Source organism: Hydra vulgaris, chromosome 01 (genome assembly GCF_038396675.1).
Source record: "Hydra vulgaris chromosome 01, alternate assembly HydraT2T_AEP".
In the NCBI taxonomy this organism is placed as follows: domain Eukaryota; kingdom Metazoa; phylum Cnidaria; class Hydrozoa; order Anthoathecata; family Hydridae; genus Hydra; species Hydra vulgaris.
In genome coordinates, this window is record NC_088920.1 from 51,760,901 (window position 1) to 51,782,482 (window position 21,582).

The 21,582-nt window shown below is 31.0% G+C and overlaps 1 long non-coding RNA gene across 1 annotated transcript; it reads right to left on the bottom strand.

Annotated features, from left to right (window-relative positions):
• Positions 1–10,344: 10,344 nt before the first annotated feature.
• On the bottom strand, positions 10,345–15,749 carry LOC136075423 (uncharacterized). Its single transcript, XR_010635931.1, has 3 exons — positions 15,439–15,749; positions 10,818–10,876; positions 10,345–10,527 (listed from the first exon to the last, which is right to left on the bottom strand). It is a non-coding gene; the product is annotated as an uncharacterized LOC136075423 (long non-coding RNA).
• Between the last annotated feature and the right edge of the window lie 5,833 nt (positions 15,750–21,582).

Here is a 21,582-nt window from a genome sequence, read left to right on the forward strand (position 1 = left end):
TATGTATGTATGTATGTATGTATGTATGTATGTATGTATGTATGTATGTATGTATGTATGTATGTATGTATGTATGTATGTATGTATGTATGTATGTATGTATGTATGTATGTATGTATGTATGTATGTATGTATGTATGTATGTATGTATGTATGTATGTATGTATGTATGTATGTATGTATGTATGTATGTATGTATGTATGTATGTATGTATGTATGTATGTATGTATGTATGTATGTATGTATGTATGTATGTATGTATGTATGTATGTATGTATGTATGTATGTATGTATGTATGTATGTATGTATGTATGTATGTATGTATGTATGTATGTATGTATGTATGTATGTATGTATGTATGTATGTATGTATGTATGTATGTATGTATGTATGTATGTATGTATGTATGTATGTATGTATGTATGTATGTATGTATGTATGTATGTATGTATGTATGTATGTATGTATGTATGTATGTATGTATGTATGTATGTATGTGTGTATGTGTATATGCGTATATGCGTATATGTATGTTTGTGTGTGTATGTGTTTATGTGTATATATGTATGTGTGTATGAGTATGTATACATGTATATGTATATGTGTATGTATATGTATGTGTGTATATATGTGTATGCATATATGTGTGTGTATCTGTGTATTTATGTATGTCTGCTTATATGTATATGAGTGTAGTATGTTGTATGTATGTGCTGGTGTGGGTTTGTATGTGTTGGTAGTCTATGAATATTCATCAGCAGCTTACTTTCCAAAAATCGAGTATTCTACTAAAGTCATTACAAAAGTACAGACGAAAATAATTATTTACGAGACACCAATTATACTCTGGAGTATGAATAATTCTAACTTTAGCTCTTTATTGCATAATGGTTTTCCTAAAATGAACTAAATGTTATAAAAGAGTTATAAAAATCGAATATTATATAAAATATTAAAATGTGTTTTTTTCAAAAATTGGATTATGATATTTTAAATAGCCAAGATATAAATAACCAAGCTCAAAATGAAAAAGTAAAAAAAACTCGGTTTAGGAAAGTTATTTGATTGATTGCTTTAAAACTTCGTGAACCTTCTAAACAGGGATGTGGAGTCCTAAAAACGACTCCGTATTTGAAAGTCACAAAAAGATTACTTCATCCTAGTTTTTGGTATCCGGGAGCTCTAAAAATATAAATAAGTTTATGGACTACGAGTAGGAAAAAAATTAAGACTTTTAGGTTAGAGGAACAACCATTTTTTTAACCCGGAGTCCTTAGGTATAATGGCGGCAAAGATTCCGAAACTCCAGGACTCCGGGCTTAAAAACAATAAGTTTTAAGTCATTAAGTCTCATGAACTTTTTTCTTATAGCAGATCATAAGTCAACAAACATGTTTAGAGCTTCTGGGCACTACAGACTTGGAAAAAGTAGAGATATAAAGCCGGAGTCCTTTTGGGACTCCGCATCCCCGCTTCTAAACCTAGAAAATTTATCAGTTCTAGCAGCTTAACGAAGGATTACAGATAAAACTGGTTGATATAAAACAAAAAATAACAAAAAAGACAAAAAAATAAAAATATAAAAACAAGAAAACATAAAAGCTCTATATTAAACCAGCAAAATCATTTCAGTCAACTTGAGCGGTTTCTCGGTGACAAGACATCATGGTCTTCTGCGAGTTTTCCATTTCTTTATTCTGCTATCTTTCTTTATTTTCTAGCGATATCTTTATTTGTAATTAATTTAAGTTAATGTAAGATAACTTTATATTTTACTTATATTTGTATAAATATTGTAATAAAGAGAGAAAAAAATAATTTCAATTAATAACATTAACCAACAAATCAGATTTAAAATTTACAACAACCAATCATGTTAGGCGGCAACTATGATCATTCAATAGTTATAAGGTTGTAACTTTAAAATAATAATAATGATTTTACACCATCTTAATATGGCGTTACGCTAAAATAACATCATTTTCTTATAATATTAAAAGTGGCGAAATCGCCCCGGTCTACCCTACTATGCTATTTTTATAAAAAGATAATGCAAATAATACCAGATTAAAAGTTAATAATATTTAATAATAATAATAATAATAATAATAATAATAATAGTAGTAGTAGTAGTAGTAGTAAATATAATAAATAATTAAACCATCTCACCAAAAGAAATAATAATAGACAGTTAAATAATTTAATAATTTCTATGTATTGTAGATATTATTAGGTTGATGCATAATTATTGCATATTTTTAACGCCACTATTATATTTAAGTACAGAATAATAAAGGAATACTGACTTCAGTAAGATATATAAGTATTGAAATATATAAAAATATATAATATCTAATAATTATACAACAAAATATAACAAAAAAATATATAAACACTGAATTATAAATAAATACTGATTTCAAAAAATGTGCAATAATTATGCATCAACTTAATATTTATGAAATGTTTTTTAACTTATTCCATAATTATTCTTTAACTTATTCCATAACAACTGACTTTCACTTATTACATGAAAACCTTTTTAACCCAGTGGGCGCGCGTCGTTCCCATGCCATTGGGAACTGTAAAAAAAATCTCTTTTTTCTATTTTTATAGAAAAAAACTCTCAAACAGTTTTTTTTTTTTTTTTGCATCTAAAGTTCTTAAATAAACTAAGACCTCCCTCAATTTTACCCTTTTGCCCTATTAACAACTCTTATCGCTTTGTTTAGATTTTAATAAAGCTCGTTTCTATTGTCATAAGGCTCTTGAAAAAAAGTTTTCATTTGATTGAAACAGTATAAACCCTTGCGGTCTCTTTAGCCCACAGTGAAGCATTAAAGCGTGTCGGATTTCGTATGACAAGTGTTGGGCCAACTTTGATATAATCGAAAATGGTGGGAATTTTGACGAGCTTTTTTCATCGAAAATGATAATATAATTTTTTTTCATCAAAAATGACAATACGATAGAACTCCTATTAAGCTAAATTAAGGGCCCTTGATAAGCCAGACTTTTACTAAATTAGACGGATATAATTAAATTTAAACTTTTTCTATCAATTTACTATAAAATTATTCGCTTAAGTGGTACCCTGGTTAAGTCGGAGTATTCACTAGCTTCTTCTGTTTTTTTGGTCTCTTTTGCAAAAAACTTTGCTTAACTAGGACTTTTATTCTAAATTGCATATAGTTGCATTCATAAAATAACATTATCAAAATAAAATTTCTTGAGTGTTTTTTGTTTAAAAAGAGGCATAAATCTCATTTAACACTAAAAAGTAAAGGTTATATATGTTATTTGCAAACTTCACTATTTAACAAAATTTCAAAAATTATTTAACAAAATAACAAGAATAAGATGCAAAATAAAAAGCATTTTTATAATGGTTTTTGTTTATAATAATTCTATTTATAATAATTTTTATAATGCTATAAAAAAAACTTCAAAATATTTGGTAGCAACAAAAACTATTATTATACATCGTTTTGTTGGATTGTTTCACAATGATGCTATTCTGCAATGTTTCACAATGATACTATCCTACAATGTTTTACAATAATGCTATTCTGCAATGTTTCACATAAATGCTATTCTGCAAAGTTAAAATTGATGGTGAAGGAGGAGTTTCGAAAGTTTTTTTGGGAGCTATTGAGGAAAATCCATGTTAAGGTAACAGCAGCTATCCTACACTAAAGAAAAACTTGACAATGAATACATGCAGAGACAGTGGTTGCAATTGTCAGCCAATTATTGCCATAGCAGAGAATTTGAATGAAACCTATTCAAATGTCCACTAAGTTCTGTTTCTGATTAATACAAACCCAAAAAATTATTATTTCTTGAAGTTGGCTAACATTCTCTGTGAGCTACAGTCTCACTCATTATCACATTCGTGCACTTGGTGTGATCCATTAGGTAATCTGGTTAAATTAGCGAAAATTCATTCATATGGGTTTCTCAAATTATCCTATTAGGATTTTGAAACTTCTGGAAGTAACATGAAAACAGCATAAGAATTTGGAAATACTGTTTATCCCCTTATACTTGCTCTAAGTGATGAGCACCAAGTTTTGGATCTCATTCCATAGAATTACATTTATTGGTGGGTGTTGTCGATCATCTTTTTAAGATCTTAAAGCCAAATGACCGATGAGTAGCTTGAAGCTTTACACATAAAATAGGAACTTTAAGATGAAGGTCATTTCATTGGAAATGATTGCTACAAACTTTTGAAGAACATTGATAGTTTTAATCTTGCAGAGAAAAAAACCACAGCTTACATTTGTTCCATAATCAACACTTTTTGGAAATTTTATGATGTCACAGCTTGCTTTAATTAACTCTTGCTGACAATTTTTCAAGGAAAATTGACATGTTAAAATATTATTTTTTGGCTATACTATCTGGGAGTCATATACCAAAATTGCATGCTGTATTTTTTTATGTTAGAGACTTCATCAAAGGAAAAGAGCATCATTGTGAGTCACAGTGAGCAAACTACAGAGACTATGCATTATCACTTCCACCAACAAGAGCAAAAATACAAGTGTTCTATTAAAGTTATTGAAGTGTTGGTGAATTAAAATTATTACGTATACCTGGTAAAAGTCACATAGATAAACGTGATGAAAGTCACGCATTCATTTATGATTATTATTTTAATGACTATTGTAGTTTTATAATTGTCATTGGAATTATAACTTTGTATTTATATACGATCTTATGTAATAGAATAGAAGGTTGGAAAACGCTCAATATATATATATATATATAATCCAATGCAAGAATGCAACAAGCTATTTTGGCCATTATGCCACCAATATTTGATGGCAACCACCAAAGGTTTATCTGTCAACTGCGAACATATATTGCAGCAATGGACATTGACGAAGCGAAGAGAAAAACAATAACATTAATATGTTTTCCACCACAGATTTATTCTGCATTAGAAGATCTATGCTTGCCGGCATACCCAAAAGATGATTCAGTGACTTACGAAGAGATCGAGGAAAATATTACGAAGCTTTTTAAACCAAAGTAATCTTTAGTACTACGCTTTGAATTTGCCACAATTAAAAAAGCAAGTAACCAGAGTGTGACGGAATTTACATGACGGATTGCAAGAGCTGCCGAAGGGTGCAAATTTACGGATAGAGATGACAGGATGCACGACCAATTTATTACTGGCTTTAACAATGGAGCTACAATCAAACGGCTGTTACTGGAACCTGAAGAGCTTACATTTGCAAAGGCTGTTGAGGTTGCTATTGCTTTGGAACGAGTGACTCAAGAAGTCCGACAGTTGGATGGTTCCGATAATGTGATGGTTGCAGTAACATTGCTACTTCCCCAAACAACTGGTTTTGCCGGAACAAATTAAATAACATGTTTTAATTGTGGGAAATTTGGACATTATGCACAGGACTGCGAGGCAAAATGCAAGAGCTGTTCACACAATCATTGAGCAAAAGACTGCATCAAACGATTGCAAGGTTTAAAAGGAAAAGGGAGAATTTGGAAATAATGGCATCCAGTATTCTCCCGGAAACGGCGTTGCCATTATTAAAAGTTAAAATAAACGGCATGTTCCAACAGCATTAATTGATTCTGGATGCTCAATTACAGTGGTTCATGCTGAATCTACACGTGGACTTGTTTCATAAAGTCAAAAATTCATCACAACTTTAGGAGGAACGGTGCAAGTACTAAGTGAAATAGTAATCAAATTGGAAATTGATGGAATATATCAGATGGTTAATTCGTTAATTGTAAAAGACAAACCATTCGGGTTTGATTTGATTTTTGGAATGGATGCTATTGAAAAATTCGGAAGAGCCGTAATTTATGGTTATAAAAACCAGATTGTCCGAATGTTAGCATGTGACACGGCAAAATGTGGTGCAAATAATATAAGAAGTAAAGAGAACGAAATAAACGAAAAGAACGAAATAAACGAAGAGAAAGAAATAAACAAAGACAACGAAATAAACGAAGACAACGAAATAAAACATCGGGACTTTACGGCAAAGTTCGACGGAAAAAAGTGGACGGCATCGTAGAACTGGATTAAAGAGCCCGCAATTAATAATACAATCCGCGAATACAGGATGAGCAAAGAGCATGAACGTTGTTACCGAAAAGAAATAAATGGATCAACTCTAGCATTCTTGTGCCGTTTAACATGGGACCACCTTAAGTATTGATACCGCTCATGTGTGTTGTGCAAGAAAATAAAGGTAGAAAGATACGCCCAGTGGGAGATTTCCGAACTCTCAACGAATTTGTAAATTGTCAAACAGCAAGTGTCAACGTTTGTCAAGAGAAACTGCGTCGTTGGAAGAAAATTAAAAATGCAAAAACTCTTGATCTTAAGAAAGCCTACCTTCAAATTCACATTGACAAAAAACAGTGGCCATATAAAACTGTGATTATAAATGGGGAACGTATTGTTTTACCAGAATGTGTTTTGGCATCAACGTGGCTCCAACAATAATGACTACAATTCTTCGTCACGTGCTCAATATGAATTCTACCGTGAAGAAAGTATGTGATAATTACATTGATGATATATTTGGCAGGAAGTTTACGTTTACAAACTTCATACATCAAACGATTAGCTGGAAATATTCCATGGAATGAATATGTTTCTGAAGATTGCAAAGAAAAATAGAATGAGTTGCTTCACCGTTTGGAAAACGAGGACTCGGTTTGTGGGAAATGGTTGGTACCAGTGAATGGAAAAGCTGAGCTTTACTGTGATGCATCATCCATAGGACTTGGTGTAGTTCTTCTAATTAGAGGAGTAGTTATTGAAGATGCAGCATGGCTACAACCGACAAGTGATATGTACTATATTAATATAAGTGAACTAGATTTGATACTTCGAAGGCTAAATTTAGCCAGTAAATAAGATATAAAAGAACTCACAGTATACAGCGGTAGCAAAAGCACCGTGGGATGGTTAAACGCAGTTGTAAAAGAAGAATATCGCGTGAAGACTCAGGGATTTTCTCAATTGTTAGTACAACGACGGCTGAATACGATAAATAAAATAGGAAAAGTTGTTAAGATTATTGTACAATGGATCCCATCTGAACTAAATTTGACTTTCCCGAATCCCTCAAAAATGGTGCCGAAAAGGGTGTGCAACTGGATTAATTCAATAGGAAAGTTCATTCAATTGGTCATTTTGGTGTCGCTCGAACATTGCAACTTTGTTTACGAAACAACCAGAATGTATCACGGAAGGAGGTTTCAGCAGCAATCGCAAGTTGTAACCAGTGCAACTCCATCGATCCTTATTCCGTAAAAGAAGCATGGTAAGTTGAGTGTAAAACATAATTAGAATCAGGTTGCCCTCGATGTAACGCATGTAGGTGCAGAACTGTACTTATCAACTAATGGATAATGAATTTCGTTCACATACGTTAACAAGGTTTGCTGAAGAATGGTACGTTAATTTAGAATATCGAGTAGCCCATCGAGCTCAAGGTAATGGTATAGTTGAACGCATACACAGAACAATTAAAAGAACAGTCGCCCGCTCACGTTGTTTGATCGCTCTGGCAGTCTTGCTATACAATGAGACAATATCATCAAACTGTAGTAAAAGTCTATCGCAGCAATTTAAGCAAAAATCAACTTCTTTTATCCCAGGTGTCGATACACGTTAGAAAGCTAAAAAATATGAAGTAGACAACATATTCAAGGAGGGTGACAACGTTTGGGTAAAACCAACTCAAGAAACAAAATGTGATCAGTCGTATATACCAGGTATAGTACGGAAGCAAAATACCTTTGACGTCGAAACCACAAATACGGTATTCCCACGACATATCTCACACTAGGAGTCTTTCCTCAACCTTCCTCCCCCCTCCCCTCATGGTAGCAACAAGTTTACGTTTGTTGTTACGTTTGTTATTCGTTTACGTTTGTATGTTTAACTAAAAGCGGTTATTACTTTTTTTTGCATAATTTCTACTTTGAAACATGTAAAAATTTATTTTCATGCATTAATTTTAACATTTCTATATTTGTAAGATATGATATCATTTAAAATGATATGATTCACTTATTAATATAACAATTTAATATAAAGCTTTTTATATTAAGTTTTATAATAAATGCTGAACTTTGATATGAACACTTTGCGCCTGTTATTACTTCCAATTTTCAGTATACTAAAGTAGGATCGGAATTAGGTTTGTAGAATAAGGTCTAATATGAATAAGAATATATAATAAGGTTATTATTCTTATTCTATTAACATAAGAGTGATAACTTTTATAAACATTAACATATTTAAAAATTAAGGCAAATTATAGTCTGCGTTTGCTTTCCAGAGCACTAACTATGAAAAGCTTGAGATAAAAATGACAATGTTGCGTATGCAAAACAGTTTTTAATAACGACAATAAAGCCAGTCATGAAAGGTCTGTTCATGGTGGTAAAAAGGTTTAAATACAGTGAGAGCCCCAGAGAATCCTTTTGTAGCTTCCTTAACATCAAAAAAATAAAAATCGAACATCAAAATACTAATAACGACGTCGAAGTAGATGATGAAATACAAAGTAGTGAACATGCGAAGTTAGAAGATATAATAATAATTGAAACATCAACTTTAACATGTGGTATACATGTGGAAACAATATCTTTTTATAAAAAAATTTGAAGAGGACGCAAGTTCAGAAATTCAAGATAAGGACGCAAAAGGGGAAAAACCGGGTTATATTGTTGTCTAGGAATAAACAGAGAAATTTACAGAATTAAATTCTGAATGAGATCATTTACTCCAGTTTCCTGACCGAGAAGAAAAGGTTGACACGAGTATTATTAATTTGGATACTACTGAAATAAGCAGTAAAACAAAAAATTCGCTTTGGGAACTTGGGTGTTTTAATTGATAATCTTAAAGACTGTTATGACATTTATAAAAAATGTTTTAAAAAAAATTACTAAATAAAAAACTCGCTGCAATTGAAATTGTGTATGCAACGAGCTCTGTGGTGGAAATGTCAAAAAACTTATGAAAATAGGAAACGCTTTTATAAGAAAACTCAATATCAAAGCTTAAAGTATTATAATTGACAAATCAGATTCATCAGCATTGATAAGCCATGACCCAGGTTTACGTCCACATATAATTACGGACAATCAAAAATTGTATTCACTCCAGTTAGGACCGCACCAACCGAAACGTGCTAGTTTACCAAGTGACGTTAAAAATAGATTTAATCCCCAGTGGTACAAAAAGTTTGAACATTTAGGACACAGCAACCAGAAGGATGCCACATTTTGTTTTTTCTGCTATCTTTTCCTCAAGGGTGATGGAAAAAAAACTGAAGATGCTTGGATAAATGTTGGGGTAAGATCTTCGTCCAAGATAAAAAGCTATGGGAAAGACAAACTTGGGAAGCTTCAGGCGCACTTTACCTCTCAAGCACAGAATATTGCATTAGGTGAATATTGTCTTTTTCTTATGAAAAACGGGCATATACATATACATATGTAGATTACCTTATTGATAAATCCAAAGACTTGCCCTGATAGAAGAGCAAAAAAATAGAGATGTAGAATAGAAAAACTGTCGAAATTCTTATCGATACATGCAAGAATTTAGGAAGTCAACAGCTGGCGTTTAGGGAGTCTGACTGTACCTTATTCCTCACCAAGGTAACTTTGTTGCAGTAGTGAATCTTATCACTCGCCGCAATTTTACGCTAAAGCCTAGATTGAAGATAGAGTCCTTCGTCCATATCCCAGTGAAAAAGCGCACATGGGTTACGCGTGGATTTTTTCCATATGTAACCCATGTGGGGATTATTATTTTGTCCCATGTGGGTTTCATATGGTAAATCCCACATGGATTCCATATGGTAAATCCCATATGGGATACGCGTGGGTTTTTACCATATGTAACCCATATGGGGATTATTATTTTGTCCCATGTGGGTTTCATATGGCAAATCCCACATGGGTTTTATGTGGTAAATCCTACATGGGATATAGGTGGAAAATACTACATGTTATAGATCTTAAATGCCACATATTTTAATCCAAATGGTATTAAAGTAGTCAATACTAGACAAATGAAAGTCCGAATGCTTCTATAATAGTTTTTAAAATTCTTTTAATTTAAAAATTACTTAAATAGTAATTTAAAATTAATCATCGAAGCTTTCAGAGAGGCTTAACTTAATCTGGTATTTGCTACTTTATCCCATTTGGTATTCAAAATGTGTAGCATTTTTGATCTTTTACATGTGATATTTTCCACCTATAACCTATGTGGGATTTACCTTAAACTATTATAACGAAATTTTATAAAATTAAAAAACGTGTTGCAAAATGAATTTATTTTAAAATAAATGCTATTAATCAATACATCCAAAATGAATATTAAAAATATTATTTTTTCTTTTGCGATTTACACGCCGTTTTTTGTCGACTGAATTAATTAAATCACTTCGAATTGCATAATACCAAGGTTTTTAGTATCTTCTAACTTTCTTCAAACATTTTCTAAAAAAAAAATACAAATATATATATATATATATATATATATATATATATATATATATATATATAGAGAGAGAGAGAGAGAGAGAGAGAGAGAGAGAGAGAGAGAGAGAGAGAGAGAGAGAGGAGAGAGAGGAGAGAGAGGAGAGAGAGGGGGAGAGAGAGAGAGAGAGCAATTTTAATAAGGAACCTTATTAGTCGAGCAATTTTAATTATTAGCCAGGTTTATGTCATTAATGACTACAATATTTCACAAATAATTATTTCCTAATTTATTACTTAAAATGACTAACGTATTATGGGTAATTGAACACATATTATGCGTAAGGAGCTTGAACCCATGAGGAGAATCCTAAAAAAAAGTGATCAATTAGGATAAGTAATTAAACAAAAAAACGAAAACAAAAATGTAAAAACCTACTTTTTCAATGATGTAGACGTTGGGTGCAATAGCCACTGGATGCAAAAGTATCTTTACTTTTTCGTCACACACACGGCCTTCTATAATAACAGGCCTTGACATTGCGCAAAATGCCGTAAAAACTGAAGGCCGATTAAACTTTCACTTTTACTTATATTGATATATTTTTATATTAGGTAGGGTGTAATGGCAGTCTATGTTTTCTAATAATAATCTCTAGTAAAGACGGAAATATAAAAAGAAAACCAAAAAATTGTTAAAAGATAATCATATTTTTCGTACTTCAAATTTCATTAAGAATATTTATGTAATATTAAATAGTATCAATAACAAGCAGAACCATAACAAAGTATATATCTATATATTAGAAAGATAACTGTATTTTTAATTTTTTTTTGTTAAAAACGGTAACAATAAAAATCACCAACAATAAAAAACACCAACAAAAGTAGATTCAAGCAAAAAGTTTTATCAATATATCTCAACAGGGTAAATATTTACAAATCCAAACATATTGAGAGACATATAGGCTAATGAGAAAATAAAAAACATAACAAGTAAATAGCATAATTAATTACAAAACTAATTTTCACATAAATTATGATAGCTTTAGTATTTTGCAAGTGGTAATTAGTGAGTAATTCTTTAGAAGAATATCAGAATATACTCTGCATTGTTTTTTTGTGATTTTAAATTTATATTTAGCAGCAATGAACTTAAACTGAGTAACACAAAATGTTCTGCATAAAGGGTCAGTAGCACCTTGAAAAAAAAGCAAAATATTGACCATTAAACAAGAGTATCAGAAGGAATTTCAAGTCTGCCTCTGTTTAGGCTATACAGATAACTTTCATATTTATAATAATAATTGGTAGAATCATCATAAATTTTTATTTATGAAACATACAGGCTATTGCCTGTAGGTTTCATAAAATTTGACAATTCAGCAATATCTCGTAGCAGTTGTAACTGTTGATCACCAACTGAGTGGATTTCTCCGCATAATTCATTTCTAAACCGAATGCCAGTACCAGGTGCTTTGACATTAACAACATTCGGAAAAAAAAATATTTTTTTAATAAATACAGCAGTACCTTCAAATGCTTTATTTTCAATCTCTGGATGCGTTCTTAGTGCAGGTACTGTTTCTTCGCAAAAAACAGACAAACAAAAACTATACATATTGTCTATCTATTGGTTTTGGATAAACTGATTTAGCTTTAAGTTTAGAGAGTTTAAAAAGACTATTGCACTCAGTTTTATATAAAGTTTCTAAATCACTCCACTTAGCCAAAGCCAGTTCTTTATTGTTCATAAATTGAAGTTTGTCAGTCTTTTCTGTCAACCAATTGTTTCGTATAGATTTTAAGGGATGCACTTAATCATACAATAAATATATACCTGATGTTGTTAACCAAACATTCCGAAAAATCTTTGATTTACACGGTTACCATCAGTAATTATTACCAGTGTCTTACTATTTTCAATATTATTTATCGTATCAACAATTTGTTGACATTGAGCAAACTAAAATTTAGGGAAAAGATTTGCAACAGGTTGAGCTCTACATATAAATTCTGGACCTCCAAAAAGACATTTAATCATAAATGATAAAATTGTTTTAGCTAACTTTTCAGGGTAGTTTACTGCTTGACCAAACAAAGCACCTCTTTGGTAAAGTAATGAAGCTTTGACATAGACCTCATCAATTAGTAGTATGGAAGTTCTTTTCAATGGATTTAAATTCATAAAAATACTATTTATAAAACTTAGGTCCTCCATTGAGCTTATTTTTGAAGTCAATCGTGTTAAAGTCCTTATACTTGGCAACTTGTAGTCAATACACAAACAATCATATAAACTTCGTCGCATAGCAAAATACTCATATGCTCTACATATAATATCTGAAGTATATAAAACTTCCCCAAAATTAACTTTTCTCATAGCATTAAGGTGTTCGAAGAGAATATTTGACTGAAGCGAACTTTCTTTATTTTTTAAAAATCTAACTGCTTCAAATAAAGCTGATTTTGTTTTTATTAGCTTTAATTTGTTTACAGCTAAAGATGAAATATTACAAGTTGTGCCATTATTGTTAGCTACAAATGAATAATCATTGAAAATTACTAAAATAAATAATGGAACACCAAGTTTGTACATTTTTGATTGAATGTGTAAACTTTTTTTATTAAGCTGGAAAGCAATAACATTGTTATTATCACTTAACAAAGATTGAATATTGTCAAATATAAGTTCATCCTCTTTTAGAAAATCATTTAACTCATCTAGTAAAATGCTTCGAAAACCGCTTGAAGTTACAGTTTTTCTAACTTTACTTGTTGGTGTGGCTAAACAACTAGGCGGATTATTTTTAAAAACAGATGGTGGGTTTAAAGGTTGTTGCTTCCCATATTTGCTTTCAAAAGGTGCTTCATTTGGCCAATGAAGTTGACATACTGCTGTATAGTCTGTAACAATAAAACCAGTTCTTGGGATAGCTTCACTACATCTTTTTCTCTCCTCTAGATTCTTCGGGAATTTATAAATTAATATTTTTGTTGTAGTTGAGTATTGATATTTTTGTTGTAGTTGAAGACTTGCAAAGAGATACACAGCATTTTAAAGGCATTTTAATTATTAAAAAAACTTATTGTTAGTTTGACAATATTATTACCTTACAATGTAAAGCTGTGAACCTTACAATGTTATCGTCTTTAAGTTGCGCTATCTAATTTATAAACCAATTAAATTTTAAAGATTTATTAAAAAAGCGCAAACACAAACTTTTGTCTAATGTTAAAAGATGAAAATATAAACACAGTATTAGGAATAGGCCTTCAGTTTAACAACTTTGTTGCGTGATGTCAAGGCCTGTTATTATAAAAGGCCATGGTCACACATAATACAATATTTTGAAACTAATAAACAAACATCTAAATTTCTATAAGTAAATTTATTCTTTGATCATTGCCTTCATATCCTGCCTTATTTTCATATCATAATCTATTATGGTATTATTTATATAACATATCACAACAATATTATTAAATTTGTGATATTCAAATATCATATGAACACTTTCTAACATGTTCATATGATATTTGAATATAGGTCTTGAGTATACTATCTGCAAACAATTGACTGATGCAAGTTCAAATGTTGTCGAAAACCAAGCATGCATGCATGGGACACTGCAGTGTCCCACAAAGAAATGCTGGTTTAAAAGTCAAATTTTCTTTATTAAATAAAAAAATTAAAATAGGGGGGAGATAGGGAGGTTTCTGTAACTTTTTTTAGGCTCCAAAACTTTTAACTTTATATATAATAAGGTTCATAAAACTTAAGGGACTTACGAAGTACATTGAGGAACAAAAACAGGATATTTACAGAAACTAGTTTCCTAATGCTATTATCATCACAATGTTAATGGTATTCGTTTTAAAGTGAAATTTTGTATCAGTTTTATTGTTTTAATGTTATATATATATATATATATATATATATATATATATATATATATATATATATATATATATATATATATATATATATATATATATATATTATTTTTACTTTATTTACAACACCATTTGATATACAACAAACCTCGTACAAAGCTTACAATAATTCAGTTAAGATTCAATCTGAGTTATTGAAACGAAATAAATTGAACATTAATAGAAAAATAAAACTGTCATCATTTAAAATATAAAGGGTGTTGTCAAAATATGTTGAAAATAAAATTAAGTTACTAATAAAATCACGTTCAACAATGATAAACATTCTTACTGTAGTAAAAAATAGTACTAACTGATAAATTTGAACAAATAAATATAAAATTAACAAAAACAATGAATAAATAAGAACTTGAACTTAATTGGTACTAATTTGCTCAAGCATAACCTTAAAAAATAAGTTTATATAATAAATTTCATGTATAACTAGTTATATATATAGTTAACTATCAGGAGTTATATGTATAACTGCATGCATTTTAAAGCATTTTATTTAATTTATATATTACTTTAGATCATATTACTTTGAATACTGGACCCAGAGACTTTATTCCTAATTACACTGTGGTACTCCAGATTAAATTGAAAAGTTTCTGTAATTATCCTGTTTTTGTTCCTCAATGTAGTTCGTAAGTCCCTTAAGTCTTAAGGACCTTATTATATCTAAAGTTAAAAATTTTGGAGCATAAAAAAAGTCACAGAAACCCATCTCCATCCTATTTTTTTCTTTTTTTAATAAAGAAAATTGGGAATTTCTTTGACTTTCAAACCTCCATTTCTTTGTGGGACACTGCAGTGTCCCATGCATGCAAGATTGGTTTTTGACAACATTCCAACTTGCATCAGTTAATTGTTTGCAAATAATTTACTCAAGATCTATATTCAAATAACTATTATATTATCCTAATAATACGTCTATTTGCACAAATCTTAATCTTATTTCTATAAAGAAAGATAAACATGATTCGTGGTACTTACATACTTGCTTGTCATTCTCTATATTAATATAAAATATTTTCGCACAATGTAAACGTAACGCAATGCAATGTTGATTTAAAAATTTTTTTTTTAAGTTTTTTTTTAAGAGTTTTTTTTTTAGTTTCCAGCTTTCAAATTAATTCCCATGCAAATCCCACAGGAAACCCACGTGGGATTTCCCATGTGTGTAAATACCATATGGTTCCCACATGTAACCCACGTGGGATTACCCACATGGGTTTAAGGTGACAAATTTCCATACGGATACCACATAGGAAAATCCGTCCCACGTAAATCCCATCAATCCCACACGGAACCCACGCGGAACCCATGTGGGACACGGTTTTATTTTTCACTGGGATAGAGTCACATACACGACTCCACTAGACTGCACGAGCAAATTCTATGCTGATAATTGACAATTATTGTGTGTGAGTGCAGTGTATTATAATTATTATTAGTTTTAAAATAGGACAGAAATTGATTTCTTGAAATAAAAAAACAGTTGGGAAATCTATTTTAAGCAGTTGGGAAAAATGAGGTCTCTTTACCTCCCTCCCCTCTCCCTCCCTGGAATTTTTGCACGCAACGCCACTGCATTTAACGATGGTCTTGATATACCAAAAGATGAAGTTGGAAACGGTAAAGGAACATATAACGAAGATGCCGTTCAAGTTCGAAATGATTCTCAAGAATGCAACGAACAAAAGGTAACGCGCTCCGGACGAATAATAAACGCCCCACAACGATTAGACTTATGAGTTAATTCACCAAGAGGGCATGTTCTATTAAAGTTGGTGAATTAAAATTATTACATATACGTGGTAAAAGTCACGTAGATAAACGTGACGAAAGTCACGCATTCATTTATGATTATTATTTTAATGACTATTGTAGTTTTATAATTGTCATGGGAATTATAACTTTGTATTAATATACGATTTTAAATAACAGAACAGAAGGTTGAAAAACGCTCAGGTAGTTGTTTTTAGTATATATATAAACCAATGCAAGAATGCAGCAACAAAAGATTTACAAAACATCCAGAATACGGGAATCAACTGCTAATATGCGTAGTCGACTTCAATAGCAAGCACATGACATGTGCTATAATAACACATGTTAAAATAAAATATTTTTATATTATAATTAGCAATTTCAAATCATATAAAGTGATATTCAGACACGCAATCTTATTGCCACATTTTGTTAAAAAAAATTAATTTCAAAATCTTCATTTTATAAAATCTTGCTAACAAGTACATGAAATCTGAAAAAAATCAATTCAAACAACAAAAGCATTTGCCAATATTCAACTTAGCATTTTAATATAAAGAATTATAACACCAAATTGGTGTTATTGGTGTCACAAATAGCGATATATCTGAACCTAACTTAGAAATTCAATACTTGCTTTATGCCAAATAATGTTTTATAAGCATACATTACTGCGAAATAGTCGTTTTTTTTACTAGTGACAAAAAAGCTGACTTTTATTGTACTTTGTTTTTTGTTTACATATCAAATTTAAAAAACTTTATTTTTTAACAAAACATAAAAGCATCCTGAACTTGTAACACCATATCGACTGTATAGAGCACAAACGTAGTATGTCCAAAAACCAAAATATGGAGAAAAACGGATTTCAATTTTCATAACCATTTGTAAAATATGGCAAAGTATTATGTGGGGGCATTTTATCAATGATTACATACTATCATGTATCTAATGTAGGATAGTGAACATCTTAAGTGGTGTTGTTGATTCCAAATGACTTTAAATGTTGAAATTTGTTAAGAGGATGAACAAAAATGGACATGCAATATTTGTGCTCTATAAAAAAGTAAAGAAAAGTCTTATTACATTTGTGCAATATAAATAATTCGAACACAATTGTTGATCAATGTAATTTAATCCTTAGAACAGTGAAAATTAGGAATACTGATTATAAATAATAAAAAAATATATAATTGAATTAAATGAAATAAATTTGATAATCTTGAATTTATCATGAAATAATCATAGAACAGATAACATTAAAATGTATGAATACTTTAGCACAATACTTCATGATTACTGTAACCCTAACCCTAATTAAACAAAATAATTTAGTTTTAACTTTTAAACGTCATCATCAGTCTCTTCAGTGGCATCTGGTTGTAGAAGGCGGTCTCTGCATTTTGCATTGCTTGGCAGATCATGGTAGAAGGGTGCATGTTCCTGAGGGATGATGCCTGATTCTATAAGTGACATCAGGTCATTCTTTTTTGGCACCGAGATTGACAGGCGGCGATTGTAGGCAGGCGCCAATGACAGATTTGCAAGCAAAGTTGGTCGACCGCGTGCTATTAGAGTATTAAGTCCCATAAATAACTTTTTATGGAGTATTTGTATTAAATAATGTATGGGCGACTCTTTTCAAATCGCATCCATTTTATTTTCATCCACTGCACTGCTTCATTAAGAGTATTTTTTGATCGATTTTTGACGAATCTTGATAAGGCTTTGAGATGATGTACATCATTATGGTATCTTCTTTTGACAATAAAGAGTGGATTCTGCTTTCTAGCAAAACCAATTATGAGCTCCCACTCTCGGGTTGTGTAGACTTTTTTGTACCGGAATGCTATCTCAATAGTCGCATGCATGGAGTCTGCCTCCAGAGAACTATGACCTGATTCCATAAACTTCAAGTCAATAATTTCAATATTTTTTAAGTTCTGGACAGCATACAGCATTGCTAATGCAACATAGAGATTCCTGTTTTGACGGCTACAGGTATCTGAAAATGTAGTAACTTATTTCACAGTAGAAGGAAGATTCCCTAAATAATCTAGACGAGCAGATCCTATTTCATTGGCGCCTCTTCCACTTTCGGTTTCATCCCACAAGTATCAGTACCCTTGATGTGATGCTGTCTCAAACAATGTAAAATTGTACACAGCCAGCTTTCTTTTGTAGTATATCTGAGCATCCCCCGCATGCGGTGTCACCAAAACAGCTTCCAGGTCAAAGGTAACTACAAGAAAAGACTTGTCATCATGAGCACGTTGTTTATCAATGTATTTTTCTTCCATTGAATCCTTTTCTCTTTGTTTATGTTGATCCCATGCAACTTTCAATGTCAACTTCCTTGCTTCATCTGCATCACTGTAAGCATTGCAAACAGAGCACTGATCATTTTTTGGCTTGAAACATCTGAGATTGAAATCATTGGTAAAGATCTGTCTATATTTGTGCTCTTTTACCGGTGGTAAGTTCAGGCACACGCAGTAGTCATCTCTGTAAAGTCTGTACATTTGTTTTATGTTCAGGTCAGGTGACAAGTACTGTTTGTTAGAATTTTTTCTACAATAATGTGGGAGAACTTTTGGAAAAGTGTTTACATGATTGTGGACGTGTTTAACAATGTCCTCCGAAATTTTGTTGTGTGCTGGTCCTCCTTTTCTTTTATCAGTTCCCACAAATGCCCCAGAATCACCTTTTCCCGCTAGTGCCGAATCAACACATATAAAAGAAAATGAAAAGGTTTTGCAGAAAAAATTCTGACAAACTCTTTTCTTTAAACCATCATTTGAGAATAAATAATATGCACGACTTTTTGTTTTCTTTTTCTTAGGATCTGGCGCTGCACACCTGGAACGCTGTCGATTGATAGGCTCTTCATTAACAAGGCTGCACAAAAACTGTTTTTTAACATTAAAATCTTGAAGACTATAATATTCCTGGCAATTGTTGACTCGATCTTCCTCAGATATTACAGAGTTGCATGTAAATCTGCATTTGTTACAATCAACTGGTTTGGGATTTTTAGCAGGAACTTTTTTGCCTTTTCTGGTAACATACAACAAATCATTATTGCGTGCCTTTTGTCTAATACTCCGTATCCATTTTTCAGGTTCTCTTTTTCTTTTTCTCCCTTGTTTGTCTTTTTCAAGATCAGGAACATGCACATGTGGGTCAAAGATTGGTGAAGAGAAATTAAAAGTATTCCCAATTTGATGATCATTATTGTCCGACTCATAGCCATCCGTATCAGTATCAGAATTAGGCAAGTTGAGTTCATTGGAACTAGCGATTATATGTTGATTTGTACTAGTCGAAGGCACTTTAATTTGTTTTTCTACTTGATTATCCAAGCTAGCCACATGGAGGATTTAATCAGAGCTACTGGCAACAACATAAGATAAGCCTGTTGTTAAATCATATAAACTATTAGTCGCATTAACCTTTAAAAACACTTGGACAAGTTGATCCGAACTAACCGTTTCAACTAGTTGATCAGAGTCTGAGCTAACTGTTCGGACAAGTTGATCAGAGCTAACAGTAGGCCTATCAATGAGTTGATCCAAAGTAAATGTTTCATTGAATTGATCTGAACTAACTGTTTGGATGAGTTGATCAGAACTACCTAAAACACAAACAATAATGTGACAGTTAATAATTTTGGCTAAATATTTAAATAATAAAATCATAATATAAAATTGTCAAAAAGGAATAATAATATAATTATCTATAAAAATGGTTAGTTGGTTTTACTTTCTAAAGATGTAATTTATATTTTACAGTTTAACATTTAGATTATTATTATTATTATTATTATTATATAGACATTCTAGATTTAGTTAAATAATGCCTCCAAGTCCAAAGTGGCTAAAGTACATGCTATGTAAACTTTAGACTAAGGGCCTAATTCAGCACCTGCCTTTTAATACTTTTATTTTCAATCATGGCCTGATAATAATCAATCATATAGAGGCTATGAGTATGACGCCTATGAGTCAAGTATGAGTATGATTATTGCAGTTTGGTACTACTAGTCTATGATGTGCCAGTACACTATCAATAAGTAGTAGTCTACTTACTACTAAGCCTACTAGATCTAGTACGTGTACTACTACTGTTAGTGAACAGTTATAATTGTAATAATAGAACTAGACTCTACTCCTCTAGTCTACTCTGACTCTACTAAAGTACTATCTAGCCTCCTCACTAGACTAGGTCTAGGGAACTAGAACGGCTAGAATATGTTGTAGGGCATATAATTTAATATTGTGATAATTATTATTCAATTTAATATAATAATATTCTTCAACATACCTTCTTCAAAATCATCCTCTTCATCAAGGAGCTTTAATGCTTCTTGAGCATTGCGAAAAAATTTAATGCTTTTTTTGGTGGCCATCTTGTTTTGTAATATGTCCGGCAAAAACGAAACAAACCAAATAGTCCAAAAACGAAACAAACCAAATAATAATAAAATTAGGTCATATTTTGATGACCAAACACATATATTTTTTTGATTTTCTTTCAACTAAGGATTAATTCAAAGAAGTATTTTCATATGAGATATTATTATAAATTTATGCAAAGTTGTAATTATTTGCAGTAATAACTCATTTTGTCTTATTACGAAAAAGATTGAGTATACTGGTTTATTTACTTTGCAAGCAAAGAGTTTTTTTTTTAGATCATTAAAGTAATTCTAATTCCTTCAATGATATAAAAAAGAAATAGCTACAAAATAAAAGTGAAAGTACATTTATGCAAAACAATAAATAGTTGTCAGGGAACAAATGTTGTATGTCCAATACTACATTTGTGCTCAGTTGATTTTTCTAAAATCAAGATATTACACTTGTGTTTTGTGTTATATCTAATGATGGATATCACTTGTGGACATATTACAAATGTCCTCTACAAGCTTATGTTACTGCCAATAAGAATATAGTAAAACATCGATTTCATAAAAATGTGGACATACTACGTTTGTGCTCTATACAGTCGATATGTGCAATCTAAAAAACTGATAAATTCTCATATTGAACTTTGAATCAACAAACCATATAATTGAAAATAGTTGTTCTTTATATTAACTGTTAGAGGTTTTATCAGCAAAAATAAAACAATGTTTAAAATTTAATTTTTTTTTTATTATTGTGTCAGTAATAACTTCTCTAAAACACTTTATTATGATGATATGGTGTCTTAGATATGTAAGAAGCATTTTTTTTTATGATAAGTTGATCTTGAAAAATTTTATCACCAGCTTTAACACGGAAATGTTACAAACACTTGTTTTTTAAGAAAACTAAATACTTTACAAGAGTCAACTAGACTCGTATCTTAACAAGAAATTATATG